Genomic DNA, 21,892 nt, shown 5'->3' on the forward strand with positions numbered 1-21,892 from the left:
CTCTTTCAATACAGCTGCATCACAGTAAAATGGGAAGTTGGTAGTGAAGATAGGCTAACTGATGGTAACTCCCTCTGCTTCAAAATCTAGGCAGATTTTTAGGGAAATTGCATGGGGGTTTTGACACATTTATTCAAATCACAATGTCATCCTTGGATTCTATTATGTGATGCTACCTTAATTTGCATCCAGCTTATTATGGTACTGTTTTGCAATAATATATCACACTTCATCTTGAGTTTTCAGACATTTTATATCCAAATTGGGAGAATGATCTTTGTTTTCTTACCAGCAGTGGTCTATATTGGCTGCAGATGGAGTTACATTGTCTTTACAAGTGCCGTCTCCTGCTGCCAGGTAAGACACTTGTTACTTCCTTTTGTTCCTGGCTGCAGAAGTGGGTGATGGGGGGGCCTAGGGGTAGCTAGCTTGACAAAGTGACCCCATTGAGACAGACACCCTGTCCAGCTTCTTGTGTCAGAACAAACTATGGTCTGGCTTTTCATTTAGAGCTCTGTTTCACCATCAAGATCTAGCATTTTTTCCTTTGGCAGTCGATTTGTAGCCCCTGCTAAGGTGGAGTGTAACACCTACACAGCAGTGCACAGCCCCCCTTCCCAGCTGCTAACACTGGGATGTGAAAAGCAGTCTGCACACTTGCAACTGCTAGCTGGTTGACCAAACAATAAAGTAGTTAGAGTGTAGCAACAGGTCATATGTAAACAACATATTATCATGAAAAAATGCCTGCAATTTTTTTTAAAAGCCATGTATATTTTTCCATTTGTTACAAAACTCTGCATTTGTTCACATGAAAAAAGGAAGAAGCTGAACACTACAACATACAACAGCCCTCAGTATAGGGTAGTCAGTCATTTCTGACTTACTTCAGAATATGCTGGTCCAAAAAACCATGCCTGTTAACTCTGAGACTAATGAACTCACTTGATCACTAATTAGTACTCTGCTTGGAACAACACATGTCTCCTAACAAAAGCATTTTGCAGGGAAAAGTAACTTAAACTGAGCCATAATCAAATCTACTTTTTCATTGAAATTTAGCATTCTCCTAATCTGACATAATATAATTTGTCTAGGTTGCTGCCTAGAAAAAGTTCTCTGCTGGCTTGTTGGCTGTTAACATATGAAACTCTCCCATCTCAGAACTATTTTGTCTTCTGGCAAGACATGGTTTGCAGGAAGAGGTAATATCTTTTTTTAGATAAAAGATCAGTTATCAAAAGGCAAGCTTTTAGGTTCTAGCCCTCCTTTGATTTTGGAAAACAGTAAATGTTTCATTTCCTTTTGATCTCTGCACTTCCTAGTTGGTGAAATGAGGTGTTCAATGCATAGGAGACAGGGATCTTGGAGAAGATGTCCTCCAAGAGTTCTTTTAAGAAGTACCTGTAGCAACCTGTGTTTTTTCCAATTTGCTCTTTTCACAGTCCCATTTTGATTTAGATTGATGCACTCTTGTAGAAAATTCTAGTTGATTTTCTAAATATCAGTGATTAAAGGACTTAAAATATTCACACTATTGTTATATTCTTACAGTAATACATTACTTATGTAATTACTTCAGTAACATTATTACCTTACTTATGTAATTACTTAAGTGATACCTTAATACATAGCACTGAGAAAATACAAATATACAGTTTTATGACTTCTAAATTATATGCATATGGTTTGAAACACTTTTCATTTGTGTGCCTAGGACATGAGCTCAAGAAAGTAAGCTTTTGTATTCCAGGAGAGTTATGCAAATGAAATTCACCTCTGGGCAGAGAGGAAGCACACAGTTTATGTATTGTGTAAGAACTCATTCTGCATATTAAATAAGCCCATGTGCTGGCTCACAGAGCCAAATTTCATGCACACCAAATGATACTTATACAAACTGCACAAGGACCCATTAATGACTCCTCAGACATATAGCTGTTAATTGCTATTCTGTTAAGAAAACGTACAAGATTATTGATGCGGGGCATACTGTACTATGTTCCATTTCTTCCTGTGTTATGGAGCGCAGAACCAACTGGATTTAATGACAATGAGAAATGATATATTCTGCCACATAGTGGAAATGTGGTAGTTTTAACTTCCAAAAGCCAGACCACTGGATTTGTTTGGGTCACTGCCACATAGTATCAGGAAATACTCTGCGGAATAAAGTTAGTTATTCACTGAAAAGACACTGTAAATTCAGACTGATTGTTGTAGCTTGGAAAAATTTTCAGGCTTTAATTTTATCTGATCTCCTTGAGTTCTGGTTTTCAGCTATCCAGTAACAGTGCTAACTCTTTCAGGAATGTAATCGTGCTTCCTTCTGTTTTGTGCATTGCAGACTCTTTCCTTGCTCATTATATACTCTGAATGTACATCAAGTAATATTCATGTTAAATGAAGAGACAGATAGCATATATAAAGTGATTATTTTAACAAGCCTGCTAAAACTAGGAAAATTCTGATTGAGCGGCAGCAGGAAACAAAATCAAATTGCCAACAGCATAAAAAGAAATGCAGGAAATTGCCAGTCAAAGGGAGTATTACAAAATAGACCAAAAGAAAACAGGAAACTGAGAACACATTTGTGCAGAGAGGCAAATGTGAGACTGACATAGCCCAGAGATGCTTCTAACAGAACTTTGATTTGGGCCACTTTCTAAACTATTCACTGAACATGGTCCTAAAAATGAAGTTTAGCTGGGCAATACAGGATGTGTGCAGTTGCTCACAGAGGGAGACTACACATCAGAGAGACAGCCAGAAGCAACAAAAAGAGGAAGAAGCACTTCTTGCCCTACAAATGATTATATGGAATATTAAAATATGTATTTTAGCTAGCTCTAGCACAACTGAAACCTTTTATAACCAAGATTTTTTAAAAACTCTTGTGGGAAGACCTAACTTGAGACATTTCAAAGGGATCTGTGTCCAGAAGGCAGACATTCAGCATACTTTGTAGTCTGGGACCTGTTCAGATTTGATCAGTAAAACTGAAGCACCCAGATGGCTTAATAACTGACAAGCTTTTGTGTAGCTGTTTGGTTTTGATGAGATTCCTCATAGACTGACATAGGACTTGGGTTGATAGTCCCCTTTGGTTCTCATATTTTGGATTTGGACTTCCCTCTTTGAACAATTACGTGGATACAATTGCAAGTTGTTTGTAAAGATGAATTGACAGAAGATTACTCTTCTACTGAGCTGAAAAGGAAGGAGGTCTATTCCTACATAATTATTGCTCAAGAAAGCACTATACAATGACTTTTTCATTAGCCTTTTTCTTTAAACCATTTTAATTAAACATTTCAGAACTAAGGCAAGACAGAATTATTGACATAGTCTTTTTTTTCTGGTTGTGAATTCAATGCAGGTTTTAATTATAATTCTGTATGGCAAGGCTTCAGAGATGTTTCTGTCATTACCAGTTAGCTTGAGAACTAGGGTGTTGTTACAAAATACCTAAACATTTACAGAAAATTAATCAATTAATCAGACTTGCTTACTTGCTTCCCTGTCCTGGAGAAGAAGTCACTTTTCTTAACCAGTAGAATTCCCTCAGCAGGAAATTAATCTTTAAACTGAGTAAATGTATAGGGAGGCCCAAAAGCATAAAGAGTGATTTTCCACAATCCAAAGAGTGAATCTCATTGATATTTCCATAATTCAGATTACTTTCCGAATCTTATATCACAAAATTGTTAAAGACAAAGAGTGAACAAAGGAGCTTTTCTGATTTTTCTTAACACCTTTGTTTTTCATAACACAGAAATGATAATAGAAATGAGATAAAAATTACTGTCTGCTTTGTGTCAATGATTTGACCTTTTTCCCACTATTCCTTCAAAGTGGCTAAATCTCTCTCTGCCCTAGAAGTGAAACATATTGAACCAACAGTTTAGTTTGTTTAAAACATCTTTCCTAGTAACTGACTATATACATGTTTTGTCCCCTGTTCGATGTGGTTGCGTCTGAGTGAATCCCATTCCAAAGGAAAAAAACATTTCTATTGTCCTGTAGATTAGAAGACTTTAGTTGTGTGAAATGCGGCCTGTCAAGAGTACTCATCACATTACAAAAGTTCAGAGTAACTCAAACCGTCTAAAAAGTAAGTTACTTTATCTTTGCTTGTAATACACTATAAAATATAAACTGTATGAGACTTAAAGTGTTTCTCAAAGTTTGGGCAATGATGCAAACAAAGCAAGCAATGATGATCCTATTTTACTGTGGCTTCTTAAAAACATGTAAAGTGTCAAAAACTCTTCTTATTTATCATGATCTTTGTTACAAATAAATATTATTAGTAGACATATGATAATTAGCATTATTGTATACAGTACTAGTACTGCATTTCAGAAGTGTTTTCTTTTATAAGACGTTATTTATTTTATATTCACCCTCTCTTTTAATAAAGCCAAGATTTTGCCTAGTTTTGCTTAGGATTTCAGAAATTTAGTGACTAAATTGAACTCTATATAATCTCCTGATTCCTGTGGGAGAATTAATCATTGTTTCCATCACAAGTCCATCTCTCTGATGCCAGTTACATTCATAAAATTAAAATGTCTGTTAGTGCAACTCAGCATAGCTGCCAAATAATAAAAATATCAGAGTAGCATTATGTGTCTGTCAGCCTGTTTTGACTTCTGTATAATCATGCATATTTTGTTTTTAAAGGAAGTTTTATACTGTTAAATTGATTACTTGGCTACTTTTTCCATTTGGATTGCTCAGTTCTTGTTCAGTTCCATGCTGTTTTCCTTGGAGACTAATTACTCTTCACAGTGAAGAGCACAAGAAATACAACCTGTATAGGAAACATGAGGGGTTCTGATGGCATGGAAACTACTGTCAACATGCAGTGTTGGAGTATTTTCGTGAAGATCAATTGAGGTAATATGAGTGGGAAAGGAGAATTTAAACTTTTAATAGCAACATAATTCATTAGTATTATCATAAGTAAACCTTCCAAACAGCTTTAGAAGCAAAGCCTTAATGTCATTTTGTGACAGTAAACCAAGGAAAAATAATACAACTTTAGCATTTTAAAAGTTTCTCTCTTTTTTCCACGTGTTGTCAGAAATTCTTTATGGCACAAGCCATTAAGCTTTCCTGGCAGCCCCTCAATGAGCTGCTTGTTACTCTGAGAAGCTGCTGTGTGTTGTCTACATATTTGCAGCCATGTCTGTACTCTGATGCCAACATTGTGGTCCCTCTTGACCTCACGCAAGATGGTGCTTAGGCACCAAGTTGGTCTCTGCCCACTGCTGTGTCTTGCTGCACCTTTTAATCTTTTATCTCACGTGTCTTCATATCTTTTTTTTTTCCTGTACCCTGAGCATCAACCTCACTTTTACACAAATCCAAGCCTCTGTCTTACTTCTATACTCTAATCCCACGAATTTAAATGTAAACATGTGGTCTTTGTTTATATGACCCCCAAAACTTAGCTTGGCAACACACTCTGCAGCTAGGCACTATAGCTTCTCTTATCTTATTGCCTGGAAACCAAACACTGGTGCCAGTCCTGATTTCTGTCAAGAAGTGTGCCAAACACTCTTGTTCCACCCAAAAGTGGTAGTTTGCTAAGAGACATTATACGGGCTGCCATAGCCCTTCTGAAGTTACATTAGTTAAATTTATAACCTTGCATAAGATTACCAGTTAGATCAGGTGACATGAAAAAGCCAGTATAGGTTTTTAACATAATTTTTGGTATTTTGTAGTTTTTGGTATTTCTGGGCACGATGAGAATTCTGGTTCATTGCTGACTGCAGTAGCGACCTAAGTTTAAACGAAGTCTTAGACGGAGCTAAGACAATAGTCACCACATAACACCACTTACATAGAAGAAGGATGTTTGAGAAGCAACAAGGACAGGGCTTTAATGAAGCTTAGGTTTGCAGGTTTGGTTTCATCTCACACTGAGAGATATTGCTAGACCATGGTATCAGAGGGAGTCAGAGGCACGCAGATACAGCCAAGGTTTTTCATCAGATTATAGTTGCGCTGGAGATGAAAGGAGCTAATGGACCTCAATGCCATGGAACTTCTTTCTGATTCATTTGCATTATTGCATTAAACTAACTCAGTTTCTCCTAAACAATAGACTAAGCCTAAACTTAAAATGAACTCTGCAGCTCACTAGGTATCTGTGAACACTTCTTTTAGTGTAGCTTGTAGTTTCCTTACATCCCCAAGATGCTAAACTCAGTCCTGTTTTGAGGTCTAGTTCAGTAATCCCTAAATATAAAAAACAAACATAAGAAGGGCATAAATTTTGACACCTAGCCTTGGTTTAGTCTGGATCATTTCCTTAAACTTTTTAGATAACTGCACGTCATTTTCTTTTCCTATTTTTAATGTAACCATAATGAAATTCCACACCAGGTCCAAAACCTATTCCATCAGCGGTTACCTGCCAACTCCCAGTATCACTTTAGCACAAAATCTGCACTAGAGTTTGACAAGCTCTAACTCTTATACCTTCTAGCTCTAAGTTGCATGTGTTATACATCAAAAGTATTGTATCACTGACTTAATTTACTTTTTTCCTGTTTTGTTTTGGTTTTTGAAATAACAAATAGAATGGATAAAGTTTCCTACTAAAAAAGGTTAACACAAATGATCAACATCTGAAACATTTTCCATTTGAGGTATCATAAGATTTTTTCACTCTAAGTTACTACATATTTTAGGATAATAAAAAGTAATTTTAGGTAAAACAAAGTTAAAATTCACGATTCCAATATTTCTTTATATACATATTAAAAAGCACACAACACTGGAAATAAGCTGTTTTAAACTCTGTGGAAAGGAATTGACTTTAAAATTGTTTTTGAAACACTGTTTTAACTAAATAGTCATGAACTAGGTTTTGTGAAAATATGAGGGAAATTTTGTGTATCAGAGGTTTTGGATGCTCAGCATAGGTTGCTCCAAGAAGCCTGACTGTTGAAAGTTTTTTATATTTTCTACATGTTGGGTACACTAGGATATTGGAAACAATTCACAAAATGGCAGTAACATTTTACTGTGCTTTTAAAAACTTAGATTATCACATGTAAGAATGGTAAGACTTACTTTCTGGTGGAAAGCAGTCTGACATACCACTCTTCCAAATCAAGCATTCCAGTAGAAATAGATTGACAATATTTCAAATCTGTACCTCTAAGTGTTTGCCTGCAATGAATTTTAAATGCAAAAATTTGTAACAAAATATCAAACTTCAGTCTTTTATATTTATCTCAATTGCCTATGGCCACTGCTGGAGACAGGAGACAGAGCGACATGGATTTTTTTATTTAGCACAGTGTGGTCATTTCCAGATTCACATTGTTGTGAAGGAAATACCTAGAGATCTAATTGCTAAATATTATTCTTCTAATACATTGCAGTTATTATTTGTGGAAGGGTCTGAGTTCATGTTTGACAACAGTGTAAGACCTACAGACATATACTGGCCATGCAGTTTATCTTGAATGTATTTCAGTTGAAAAGTTCAAGTTCTCTGTGTGCACTTTCATACCTACACTGGTGCAGAAAACTGAGGATTGTTATCCCTTATATATAAGGTCATCAGAAACTTGTAACCCTTTTAAAAGCTTATAAAAATAAGCAGAAATCTTACAAGGCTATTAGGATTCTATGTTCCCTCTTCATTGCCGTTATTTCCTGAACATGCTGTCCTTAACCTAAGGAGGAAGAGTATGAAGACAGTCCATTAAGTTTGTGTAAAAAGTTGAAAATAATTTCTGAGCATATTTTTCAATCATTATACCACTTTTTGAAATTCTAAATTCTCCCATCATGCTACTTTTAATCTGTAAAATATCTGCAGTAATTGCTGAGTGTATTTAAGTGTCATTCATATGCTCAGCAAAGATGTGTGGGGATTTCAAATCAGGTTCTTTAAGGCAGCTGCCTAACTCCTCAGCACTGAAGTAAGTACTGAGCAACACAGAACCAAAGCTCATTTGTGAGTCTCAGCTGTGAGGCACTGTAAGGACTAAGCGTGACAAGTTCCAAAGTTTGGATAATTTTCTTTTTAACACAAGATATACAAGTGAGGCTGGAAGTTTCCTAAAATGGAGACATGCTTTTAATTTTCTCAGAAAACAAAAATTGTTAAGGGATTTTGCTTAATGATTCCCACTGAAAAAGGCAAAAAGCCACCCTGCCCAGTCTGAAACCCAACAGATTACTATCTCACCATGTAATTACAGTCATATGAAACCAGATCTTACCCTGCAAACAGTTCTACATACAGTATTTGCAGTAGGAAGGAGAACAATATCTGCTACAAGAGTAACCTCCCCCACCAATTGGCTCATATGTTTAAGTTGAACACCTTTGTTAGGATAGAAAGAGGGAAAACGTGGAAAAGATTAAAGGAATATTCTAAGAAAGCAATAAATGTAATATTGCAGTATTGCATAGTTAGCAGTTCCTTACTGAATGGGATGCAGCTGCAAGAATCATTAATCCTCTCTAATTCTTTGCCAATCTTGATGTTACAGAAACAGTGGGAGTAGAACTAATGGAATCTGAGTATGGTTATTAATTCTCCTTTTGTAATTTCCTGTTTCATTTGTATTCAGTAGACTACTGTTGCATACAAAAGAGGAAATGAGACTTCAACAAGATATAAAACAAACAAGGATGTTAAAAAAAGAGATTAAGTAGCTCATAAGAATGAAGAACTGCCCAAACCTCAGTAATTTTTTATCTTTATTAGAAATGTCTCAGTTTTACATCATTTCATGACAAAGAACTTTCTTTCCTTTACAACTGTCCTTGCTGATTCCCAAAACGTCAGAAAACTATCTATAGAATTTTTACTCCTTTTTATTCTCCAATGAGCATAATGGCCCGTACATCTACACATGCTCCAAATCTTCCTTCTCCAACAATTTACAGTTCCCTCTACGACTCAGTGGGCTTATTCTGTATTTACCACAATTTAAAAAGCTACCATGGAATACCTCAAAGAGGGGTGAGTATTTCTGTGATCTTTCTTGTAAGCTTTTGTCCCTAATGACTACATATCATCTGGTTCATTTGCTAAATTATGTTGAATTCAACCTTTATCCTAGGAGTCAGCTCTGGTCTGAGTAGTTTTGCCTCATTCAGTTACTAGCTGGGGGTAGGCAGTCAGGGGAAGAAGAACAAGCCAAGGGAATGTCTGATCAGTGATGGCTTCACATTTCCTTTTCTTCTTACAATAACCAGGAGCAGACAAACAGAAGATATTGAACATAATAATGGGGGTCATCAGGAGGTACCTGGACTCTGTGGAGGCCTTGGACTGATAGCAAGAAAAGAGGCTGCAGGTTTCAGGGACAGGTGAACATGCTGTTCCAGGAGGTGGAGATTACAGACCAGCCAGGGCACCAGCAGCTACTCTGGATTTCTCAGCCCCATTCTATTTCTGGTGCTCCTGCTCCCAGACTGCAGCAGTCAGAGCCCCACCAGCAAATAATCCCCTTGGATGCTGTCCCTTCTTGACAAACTGATGCAGGCCCCAAAGTAGCTTGGATAGAGCTAACTTCCCTAACACTGTGACACTTACACTAAAGCTAGGGTTGCAGCTAAACAAGGTGAGCTTTTTCATGTAGATGCATTGGCATTGCAGGATATATGTTGCTGTTACTTAAAAACCACATTTCTGCAATAAAAATGGGGGCTGAAATAATAGGGATCACATGGAGATTTGCAGGTCTTTATGACATCTAACCTCTTACCAGTCCCTTTTCCCAATTTCTCCTAATTAATGGGCGAAGGCTCTCCATAGGTGCAGCAGGCTGGCTGGGGGACCTGAGGCTGGGAAGTGGGGTGCAGCAGTGAGGCTGACTCACTGCCAAAGTGAGTGTTAGGGGCCACAATGATGAACAGCAGTGTGCTTTTAGCCCATGGGCAGGTGACTCAAAGCAGGAGGTAGTGAGTGGTACCTGTCATTCAGATCCCTCTTGGGCTGAGGACCGCAGGCAAGAGAATGGTACCAGACTGGCTTTAATGGAAGAGAGTGGAGTTGAAGAAGACCCCAATGCAGCTGGTGTAATTGATAGCGGTGTCTATGAATCCTCCCCAGTGGCCCTGTAGGGCTTACAGGCCTGCAGAATTGGTAGGACTTGGCACTGCTGTGCAAGTAGGAGCCACACCATGGGATGAGAATGCCAGCAACTGTCCCTGTGCAGTAGGGGAGGTCCTGCTGTGCATTGTTGATCAAGGGGATCTCTACCACAGTCAGACTCATTCTGGACTTACCTAGCTCATAGTGGTTGCCTGGTGAGATCTGGGGATGATAAGGCTCCATTGCACAGCAGCATAAACAATGCCTCCTCCTCTGGTAAGGAGTACCGGAAACTGACATGCTAAACCTTATTGTCAAAGGCCAGCTCTTTATCAAGAGTTCTGAAGACTTCCCTCCAGTTTATGAAGTTCACTATCCCTAGCTGATCATTCAGTACTGCCTGGTCCCAGTAGCAGGAACTGATCCCATGATTGCAAGATCTCCTCTCCACCATGAGAACACTGGTAAGGGCAGCCATTGCCACCTCTCTGTTGAATGGCAACATCAGTGGCATCACCGTGTTGTCCACCCTTCTGACAGCACTCTGTTCCAAAATCTGGAGCTCCCAGACAAGCTGCTCAAAACATATTTGGTGAGGGCTTGTCCTATTGCCTGGACATGAGCTGGCAATAGGCACTCTCAGCTGAGAAAGCCAACAGTATCCTAGACTGCATCAAAAGGAGGGTGGCCAGCAGGTCGAAGGAGGTGATTTTTCCCCTCTACTCTGCTCTGGTGAGCCCCCACTTGGAGTACTGCATTCAGCTCTGGGGTCCCCAGTACAAGAAAGACATGGACCTGTTGGAGCAGGTCCAGAGGAGGGCCACAACAATGATCAGAAGACTGGAACACCTCTGCTATCAGGAAAGGCTGAGAGAGTTGGGGTTGTTCAGCCTGGAGAAGAGGAGGTTCTGGGGACACATTGTGGCCTTTTGATGCTTGAAGGGGGCTTATAAGAAAAATGGGGACAGACTTTTTACTAAGGCCTGTAGCAATAGGTTGAGGGATAATGGTTTTAAACTAAAAGAGGGTAGATTCAGACTAGATATAAGGAAGAAATTTTTTACAATGAAGATGGTGAAACACTGGAACAGGTTGCCCAGAGAGGTTGTAAATGCCCCATCCCTGGAGATGTTCAAGGTCAGATTGGATGGGGCTCTGAGCAACCTGATCTAGTTGAATATGTCCCTGCTTGTTGCAGGGGGCTTGGCCTAGGTGACCTTTAAAGGTCCCTTCCAACCCAAACCATTCTATGATTCTATGCAAAGTTCTTAGAGCCCTATAGAAGTAGCCAGGACTAAGCTGACTTTGGAAGATTCAGAACTTCATCTCAGTACAAAAATGAACAATTCTGAATGTTTTTGCAAATTCCCAAGGCATTTGCCCTCTTTTTTTTTCTTTCTTTCTTTTTTTTTTTTTTCCACCTGCATTTAGAGCCTATTTCCTTTGATTAGGTGAGCTGTGTAGAAGAGACATGCTGGATGTCCTCAGGGGCAGGTTATTCATGCCTCTTATCCACAAAGTTGGCAACTGCCTACAGTGTGCCTGGGTCTCACAGAGCCAGTTAAGTAGGAGCCCTAGTCTGATTCTAAATGCAGAGCTCCTAGATGTCAAATTTATTTGTAACAAACTTGCTCAATTGTTTTCCCCATTTGTCTTCCAACACACATCTCTAATACACTTTATACAAAGAGAAATTATTGCTTTTACTTCACATGATGTGCTCATGCACATCAACTATATTTAGTAAGAAGAATCTTCATGGGATATATTTTAGGATTCTTTTAAGTCTTGCTTGTGTCATAGCAAGCCTTCAAATCAGTGTTTTCAACCAGAAAATTGATGTCAAACGAACAGGAGGATTTTGGGAATGTCACCTTAAGGCTGTGGAAATGGAATACCAGCATTAAAAAGGTGAAATTAATTGTGTCCTGTAAAGCATAATTTCTTTCTGTCTGAGAAAGCAAGTAACAAAAATGGTTATACCTGAAGACTAAATCCATTAAAAAATGCAGTAAAACACTGAAACAAAAGAAGAGTTGACACATTTCTCCCTGACAATTCTGTCATATTTCATCTTTAGTTAGAGGTTTTAAATATACTTTTGCTTGTGAAACAAGTCCAGGACCATGGGTCAACAAGGCATTCCTTTAATTAGATATTTTCTGTGTGGGCATAATATATTGTAATGGCTTTGACAAGTGGACCTGTCTCAGATTCACATAGGTAATAGAGATATTGATAGGGCATAGAGATAAGTAAACATTAAAGATGTTTTTCCTTTAAATAAAGCATTTGAAGAGTCAGTTGCTTGAGCACATTTCTTCTCATGTTTTGAAAGTGTTTGATAGAATATCCTATTTTATGTCATGGACCTTAGATCCTGAACTGGTATTGACTCCTTTGGTTTAGTTTGATTTATATCAGTTTCCATCGTATAGAAGAATTGTTTCTTGATATGTATTTGACTGACAACTGAAAGATTTTTACCTTTATTTCATCCTGATTTAAAAAAATCTGTAATAATTCTACTCTTTCTCACAACTGTGTGCACAGTTTCAAGGACTGTATTGACACTATGCTACCAAAGCAGATGCTATCAAATTATCAAACGCCAAGAAGATCTTTTTGACCAAGATGTGAAATATTTAGTATAAAATAAAAAAGACCAAAGTTTAATTTGCTCTCAAGGTTCAGCTGAAACATAAACCATCTATTTATATTTGAAATCCCAAAGGCCTCAAAAAACCATTTTCTATTAAGATTTCTTACATTGTATTGCAGACTTATGAGATCTGAACATTTAGTTGTTTTGCCTGCCCTGACTTCTGAGTTTTCCTTTTCTTTGATCCCTAAAATGCAGATGTTTGTTTCATTAGATAATTCTACAGAAAGCACATAAGTGTGCCTAGGCCAATGGGATCAGTCAGAAAACTCAAAATGAATGCTATTATGCTAGAAAATGAAGGAATGTAAAAAAAACCCAACAAAAACCCAACCACCTTTTCCAGCCTGAGACCCCTTCAAACTAAGAGCACTTACATACATTTTAAAGACCTTCATCTGAAAAAGAAAAAACAAGCTGGATTTAATAGCTCATGAGTGTCAACAGAACAAATAAATTAATTGGAGTATGCAGCGGATCATTAGAAAACTGAATTCAAAGTTAGAAAAAAAAATTTCATTCTTAAGATTAAGGAGTTTAAATTTGAGCTGGTTTAGTAACAGGAAAATCTTCAAAAGTTTACATATCACACATTTTCTGTAACTAAAGAAATACTTATCTTTATGCAAAGTATTTTGGAAATTGTGCAACAACTTTTCTCTTTCCGTTATCTACTTGGGAATACAAACCCATGCCAATAACCATTAAACCTTGCCCTCTTCCTCCCATGGCCCTCAGGAGCAGCTCAGCAGGATCATGCATTTTCATAAGTGTTCTTCTCTCTTTCCTTTCTATAAAAGAAAAGGGGAAATAAAGAAACTCTACAATTATTTTGTACCAACTGTAGCAATGCTGAAAATCTTTGTAATCTAAAGCACTTTCTTCCATGTGTGAAAACGGTTAATAGTGACTCCCTGTAGCTAACAGCATTCTGAGCTTTGCAGCAGAATATTAAGCAGTGGTATGTCTTTGTGGAATATGAAACTCTTTCTTCAGTCCACAAAGCTGGCACCACTGTACGTGTCACTGGCTGTATCCCACACACAATGTCTGAAGCTGTAAGGACATGCAGAGGTGTCAAAATGGACTTGCACTTACAAATGGTGATTTACTTTTCTCTTAATGAAGAAAAGAACAAAAAATCTCTTACAAAACCCCAAATTGGGGGACATAAAAAGCAAATCCTGAATTACCATACGTCGTACATTAGCTGCATTTTTCCATGATTGTGCTCCAGTCACTGCAGGGAAGCACCATGGGGTGCTAGTGTCCATGCTTCTTTGGAGGAGTCAGTGGCAGGGCAAGGAAATGTGTTGACAACTTCTGCATCCTAGCATTTTCTAGGTTGTTCTAAGAAAACAAGTCTTCACCACTGGACAGGTGATAAACCAGCTAACATAAAGACAACATGTTGATTATTTTTTCCTCTTTTTTTCTTGTTGGTTACTTCTTCACTACTCTCTGTTGAAAGGAAGGTGTGGTGGTAAAGGCATTGAGCAAGTTAAAGTCAGTTTTAAAGACCTCTTGCCACCATGCTATGCAGTGTAGAAGTATCAGCCTTTGTAAATTTCTGGAACATCTTCAAATACTTGTCAGCCAGGTCTCCCATTAGATCACTCCCTGAGAAACCAAGAGGCAAAAGTGGCATCCAGCTGGCTCCAGGAAAATGGTGAAAATAGCTTGATTTATGCTTCCCTGTCGTATATCCCAAATGAAGACTGGCTGAGCCAGGCTTTAGACTCTATCCTGTTAGGGAAGAGAACTGTCAGCTGTAGCTTTTGAAATGCCTTTGAAGTGTTTTATGAATAGATTCAATCTAATGCCAGGCAATGTTTACAAAGATGAAGTGTGATTGTACTACCTTTGCTGCTGCATGTGAAGATTTGACCTGTTTCACAATGGCCACGATCAATGACTATAATGCTCCTTTGGAGTTCCCTTTTGTTTTGCTTCATGCATGAATCTGATTGCCAAACTTACAAGTCTCACTAAGAAAGACTTTTTGCTATGTAAGCTAAGCTAAAAGGCATCAGTACATCATCTACATTTATCAGAACAGAAGAAATTATTATTGATAGTTTCCTTTCTTCTGTGACCTCAGCAAGAAAAATGAAGGTTCATATAAAAAACTGCAGCATTACCATTTTCTAGAAAGCAGAAGGAAGCATTGTATATAACCTAATATAACAGAGAACAAAGTCAGTAAATCTTTTCTTTGTTGTTTCTGAGTTTAAAGGTGGAATTAGCTGCTTTACTAAGACATTCAAACAACTCATGATGAGCAATATATTAATCTAATGGTATCTTATGTGTTCATGAAATATTTGGGAGAAGATCCTGAAATTCAACAATGCTGTTTTTCCTAAATAATTGACATGATAAATTTACCATAACTTCTTATCCCATGATTTAGTATGAGCACCTTAGAATTCTCTGCATTTTGTTGGAGTGCAGAGTGAAGACTTCATTAAGATATTGAGTGTTCTTCAACAGTCCGGAATACTTTGATATTTTTCCTTTGGTGAAATTTTGACCAGTTTTTTTGTTTGTTTGTTTGTTTGTTTGTTTTCATTTTCATTATTTGGTTGCTTTCTTCTACCTAGCAGTAGAGATGAGTTTTTCTCAGGCAAGATTGACATGACTCAAAGAATAATATTGCAAAGGAATCTCAAAGACTGGGAAGGCATTTAAGAAGTGAGAAAAAATTTTCTTTTATCATTACAATAAATTATATTAAATGGATAGCTCATTGTTGTTAGGAGGCTGGAGATTATCAGCAGGGACAAGTAGGCTTGGAGAGTATCATCAGGGACAGCTATGTCAGGTCAAAGATATCAGCAGAGAAGGATGCATCAACATGGTGAACGAAGAGGTCCAGGCGATGTGTTACAGCACTGGGTGCTGTGATTATCTACAAAATTTCATTGTTAGTTCACTCCCTGGCTGTTTTGAACCACTTAAATGGGGTCTTTTGAAGATAAATGTCTGCCAGGGGTGGCAAGCACTAAAGCAGTGTCAACACTAGCTTTAGCACCACTTGCTGCTTGGCTTTAGCACAATTGATCAGTGCTTGTCCCTCTCTTATTTAGCAGCATAGATTTAACAAGAGAAACAGAGCTGCCCAGAGGCAAGTTATTGGTGATCTTGATTTTCACCTAACCTGGGTGTTAGCCCCACTGTACAAGCTTGCTCCTGCATCTTTTTTTATAACACTTTTAGATGTACAGGTAAGAAATGCTGTGTAAGTGCTAAATGTTGATTAATTACTATTATTACAAACATTGCAAGGTTGGCTTGCTGGGGGTGTTCAGTGTGAGGGCCCTAATCACAAGTAATGAGAGATCAGTGGGAAATGTCATCGGTTCCTGTGGAGTGCTGTGCTGCTGTACAGAAAATGCTTTCCTTTTCCCTTCCTAAAAAACTAACTGCTTTGTGTTATTGTTTAACATCCTGTAATTGAAGTAGTTACAAAGAAGGAAAACTATGTTCTTTCTGGATTTGTGTGTAAGTGTGCAATTAGAAAGTGCCTAATGTGAAATTGTGATGACAGAAGAAAGTAAAAGGATATCCAAAGGTGGCATATTACCTTCTTAGAGAGCCTGAGCTTCCTATGTGTAAATTAAGATCATTAACATTAATGGGAGTTACACATGCCTGTGCTGTGAGGAGGCTAGCATCCCAACTACAGAATACCACAGTGCAAATGCAATTAATGACTCTGCAGTGTGACATGCCAGCACCTTCCCATGTATTAAACTGGAATTGAATTCCAAATGGCAAACAATAAGAAAGTTTAAGAGATGTCTTTGTATTTTACAAAGTTGTTTTATTAAATGTATTTCTTATGACTGTTTTCCCCACTTTACCTCTGTCTGCAGTCACTTTTTGTACATATCAGCCTGATAGGAAGCTGTTTTGCTTCAGGTAATATCTAGACAGTGACTGCCAGAGAAACAGCTGAAGGTGAGACCTTGCAGAAATTAGGATAATTAGCACTGCTGGTCTGTGTCAACCTATCCTAAAACATCATAATCTGTTGATGAAGAGCTCTCAGTACTAGATTTTATTTAAGAGTATGAACATATTACAGAAAAAAGTATATTTTAAAAGGTCTGTTTTGAGTTTGAAAAAGCTAAGTGAAGAAATAAAGATATGTAGAGCTCTCAGAAAAAAGCACTACCAAGAAAACTCTTAAGGCTCATTACATATGCCAAAAATCAAAAATACAACCAAATAAAGTAGAAGAGCACATGCTGGTGTTAAAGAAAAAATTGTTTCCTTAGCAGAAAGTAAGCACAGATTTTTTTTTGTGCCAATTGAAAAAAAATCGCTGTACTTGTCTTTTGTTACTGTGCTCACTTCCCTGTAATTTTACATATTGGCATATGTACCCGACATAGAGAAGTCTAATCATGAATTAATGGGCATGCCTGTAAGCATTTTGCAGGGGAGTATGTATTGGAATTCACAAATATTCATTCTCATTACCCCCAGTATTGTATGTTTGTAGGAAACTGTGTCTATCACCCCTGCCAAAAACACCCTGCATATTCTATTCCATATTCAATACTGCTTAAGAATGGCACCAGTGAAGCACCAGTTCTCAAAAGTTGTGAACACAGTATTTCTATCTTTGGAAGTGGATGTTAGTATAACTGGGAACTTTTACAATGTAGAGAAAGACCATAGAGACAGAATAACAAACTCGGGCTGCTTTGTCATCCTGACAGCTGCTGTCAATTTGTGTGAAGCACGGTGTGCCTACTGCATTCACGGAGAGCAGTGTGTCCCTAGGACTAAACCTGTCCCCTTCTGACCTTGTCACACAGGTAGTCCATCACTTTCTGCAGGGAACCTGCTTAAAATTCCAAGCAGAACGGAAATACCATCCCAAAAGCTGCTCTCTTTTTTTTGTCTTTTTTTTTTTTCTTGAAAGACAATTTATGGATAGCAGATGGGGGCTAAACCACAGGCTATGGTACAGCTACAAGCTATTGACTTACTTTTCCCAGATAATAGTGATCCCTATGTATCCCAAAAGGGAAACCCAGAAGTCTGTGTGACACTCAGGACACCTCAGAAACAAATTTAATAGTCCTTGCTGCAAATTGAAATGCCTATTAATGTTTGTTAATAGCTTTGTTTGAGTAGGAGAAGAAGATACTGGAAATTATCTGTCAGTCCTTTTGATATCAGTAGCAATGCCCCTGCACTATGAGTGAAAGGTGACAGGATGTTCCCTGCAGGTGTCTGTAGGGACACTTTCCAGATAAGTCATTCTTACTTTCTCTCATTTTATTGCTTTTCCTTTTGTTTCAAGTTTATTTAGTGGGAGGAGGGGGTGGGGGAGTTGGTTAAGGAGGGAAGAAACTACATTTTTAGAACAATACAAATCTTTATTATATTGTTACATAGTTGGTGCCACTGTAGTTTTCATTCTAGTTTTTGTGTTATCCCAGACTTTTCTGCCTTGCAAATTGTCTTTCTTCTCCCAGGACTCACACACACTGTTACACTCCCATACTGAAACTAGCAACTCGTATGTTTCATTTTAGCTCCCTTTTTTCTTTCAGAAGAACATAAAACTTTTCACAAATGTGACATCCAGTTTTTGTTACATATTTATGGTTCTTTCCCCCAGTCTTTTTTGTCATTGGAACATTTCTACTGTGTTGTGCTGCCAGTTTCACTCTTCATTACATCATGGTTTATTCTTCCTAATCACAGTCCACAGAGTGTTTTTTTCTGGCTGGGTTTTTATTGTCAGTTTACCATCACTACAGGCTGCTTTTAGTACGTGCTTTGATTACAGAACTACTTGGTGTTTGCCATGTGGCTTCTCTAAACACGCTTTCTCGATATTATTTCACTTCAGAAATAAACATTTACTTGATGTGCACCTCATTCTCTTGTGTTATAAATGGGGCTTCTTGTACAATAGGTGATTTGCTCAGTGCTTCACTGTACCCATTTCTGTTGCATTTTCCCCTTGTTAAACTTGTGGAGCCATCCTGATACTGTTTAAACAGTGTTTTCTCTAATAGGTAATTGGTGCTTGAAGTGCTATGCTGATGCATAGTGCTGAAACGTACTTTTATCTGTGGCTTCTTAGAATTGGCATAAGGAATAAAAGAATTAATACTTATGATACTAAAAACCCAATTCTGAACAGTGCATTCAGAAATTTAATTTGGCCCAGTACGCTTACTAGGGAATGGCCTGGGGCTAAAGAGTTATGATCTGAAAATTTAATTTGGAGACGTTGCTAAGGGTATGTTTAATCTCTGTCTAACTGTAAAGCTTTCTCACATAAAAATTGCTTTGATTTTATTAGGCAGATCATGACAGTAGCTGAGGTCAGCAGAGGTAGCAACTGGATGTCTACAGCAAGAGAGTGTGATCTAATTCCTTCCCCAAGGAACAGTGGAAATTCAGCCTGCAGGCCAATCATCTTGATTGGTGCGGGCATTCTTCCGAGCACAAGAGGAATTTTGAAATACTAGGGGGTAGAGGCAAGGAGGCAGATGATTAGAAGATAAATGGTCTTTGCATGAGGTGAGGCAATTTTTCCGTAGGGGCCTTGTGATCAAATGTTCTTCTGGACATGCTGAATTAATTTCATCCTGAAATAGTACTGAACCCAGGTAAGTGGATGAAATGTGTTATGCAAACCCTTCCTTTTACTTTGCTCCTATTCTCTCTCTTTTTTTAAGACATTTTGTCTATGGTTGAAATAGCATAATATAGGTGCAATAGGCCCTCTAAGTGCAGAGTTCTCTCCCTTATATAGAAGTCAAGTTAAGGCAAGAAGATTGTCTATGGCTCAAAACCACACTAATTTCTTTCATTAGAAGGCAGGAGTACCAGAACAAAAGGGCTACCCAAAGCAAAGCTCTTGCAGACAGATAGCTTAGGAAGGAGGAGCTATAGAGCTCAAAGGGGAGCTGTGAGCCAAGGAGGTGTAGGTAATAAAGTTATTATCTAAAAGCTGAACACCACTGTGTTTTCTTCTGGCTATATTTGAAACAAAAAAAATGATGTGACCTGCTTATTCCTTTAAAAGGCCTCAGTCTTTTTGGGAAGTGTGTAGACAGCAAATCTGGAATGGATGGAGGCATCCAAGCTCCTGAGGGGGATGGAAAGCCAGGCTGATACCAGTCAGTGAGCACTCTCCCTTGCTTATCTGTGGGACACTCTTGGCATGTGCTTCTTTCACCTGTCTGAAACACTAACTGTCCCAGCCGGCTGTATGAAGAACTGACTCTGGGTATTGGACTCCACTCATGAGAGGCCTTCTGAGGTGTATTAGACATGCACAGCATCACTTGCCCTGTCAGTATCAGCGAGTACATCAGTGAGGACGAGGCACAGCTGGTCTCCACTCACTCTTAGACGCACACTTGGGCTCACAATGGAAGTTCGGCCAGTCTGGTCTTGGAAGTAAGGAGAAGAGCTGAGAGCTGCCCAGGATTAGACTCATGCATATGTCAGAGAAATGGCTGGTCTGAACCCACAGCCCAAGCAGAAAGGTAGAGGAGCAGCCCATGGCACGTGTGAGAGGGGATTTTAACTGCTGCCAGCCCAGTGCTGGATGGGCATGCCCAGCATGGTTTGGAAGCTGGGTAGCCCACCTGGCTTGCTGAGACACAGACTGTGGGTGACAGCACGTTAGCACAGATTCAGTCATTAATGTAGCTACACAGCTTCTGCATAAGAGCTGGCTTCAACCTGACCAGCCTGAGTGCAGGTGGAATAGAAGTTTCTCTGCCCACACTTGACTGTTCCTAGACCTCTTCCTGAGCAGCTACATATAACAAGTAGAAGAAGACAAAGGAGTCTGAAAGGAGGGCAGAGAAGCAATGAAAATAACAGTAAATATAAATAGCTTGTAAAATAGGAGAAGTATTCATAGCTCTCCAATTCTCCAGTTTCCATTGTCTTTTGCTGGAGATTACTTTTAACATTTTTCTACAATTATTTGCCTACAAACTCTAAATGGCTGTGCTATTCCCACCTGGTGACTTCCATGAGAAATACAGCTTGGTTCCTTATGAAGTTACTTGGTGAAAATGTTTTTTTCTTGGAAATTAACTATTTCCCTTCAGAACCCAGAAGAGTCTTTGAAATGGCAATATGAAAATAAAGATTCTTACACCTTTTGAAACAAGGAAGTGAGGGAGAAATTTTTTCTTGTGGATATGCATGTGGTCCTCAGACATGTTCTAATCCACCACTTAAAATGCAGTCAGACTCAGAATTGGTACTACTGGTAAAAAGAAGTTTTGTACAATTAGATTTGTGCTATCGCAAAGCAGTTGGAAAGCAGCCAGGTTTGATCACTGGTTGTTTGGTAAAAGTTCTTTTATTATTCACTTTCTTTCCACTGCCCTTCTGTAACTGAATGTGCTGACATACAGTCAGTGGATGTGTACTGTTTAACTGCATCACTTCTGAGTCTTACACTTGATTTCCATATGTCACAGAACAATCCAGCTATTACTCATTGTTATTTACATGTTAAGATGTTGTATTACTTGCTAACACCCACATATTAGAAATAGATATACCTCTGAGTACAGTTCAGACTATGCTGTTAACAGTAACCCACATTTTCATTTGGGAGTTTAAGAATCTGGGGATTTCAGAAGTCATTTTCTTGATTCCCTAGGTTCTTTATAACAGTCTTTATTTTTCCTGTCCTTAGACCTACATCTCTGTCATCAGGCCCTCCTCTCTAAAGAAACTCTTAAAAATGATGCAGCTGCAGAAACCATTAGAATAGATGTCCTCACCTAAGGCTAAGTGCATATCTCCCGAAGTGGTTTGATGTTTCTACCATATACACCACGATAAATATCTTAACTGCTTGAGTTGGATTTATGAAGCAGCAGTAGCAGCCTGTGTTAAATCCTACTCTCTGCTTCCAGTGGAATAGCAAAAGAGTCCATACGCTCACAAAAACAGTAGGTTTATCCTCACTTGTTGTTCCTTTGGTGCCAGTTGTTACTCCTCTCTGTTTTGCTTCTTGCCAGCAGATAGGAAATCCCTGCACAGACAGTGGAAGCCCTTTCTGAATTTTTCCTCCTTCTTTTATCTCCACTTGAGAGGAAGTGTTACTATCAGGTACCCTCTCTTCTCATCAGCTACTG

At 38.4% G+C, this 21,892-nt stretch overlaps 1 long non-coding RNA gene across 2 annotated transcripts in view; it reads left to right on the plus strand.

Annotated features, from left to right (window-relative positions):
- The first annotated feature begins 290 nt into the window (after positions 1–290).
- Positions 291–21,892, plus strand: part of LOC142027395 (uncharacterized) — an 82,598-nt gene continuing 60,996 nt past the window's right edge. The window contains exons 1-3 of one of the 2 annotated variants that reach the window (XR_012649124.1): positions 294–357; positions 1,098–1,205; positions 4,027–4,114. This is a non-coding gene — a long non-coding RNA (uncharacterized LOC142027395). Of the gene's footprint in view, positions 358–1,097; positions 1,206–4,026; positions 4,115–21,892 lie in introns of both variants that reach the window. The other variant, XR_012649123.1, reaches the window with a different exon arrangement.

The sequence above is a fragment of the Buteo buteo genome, chromosome Z (genome assembly GCF_964188355.1).
Source record: "Buteo buteo chromosome Z, bButBut1.hap1.1, whole genome shotgun sequence".
NCBI lineage: Eukaryota > Metazoa > Chordata > Aves > Accipitriformes > Accipitridae > Buteo > Buteo buteo.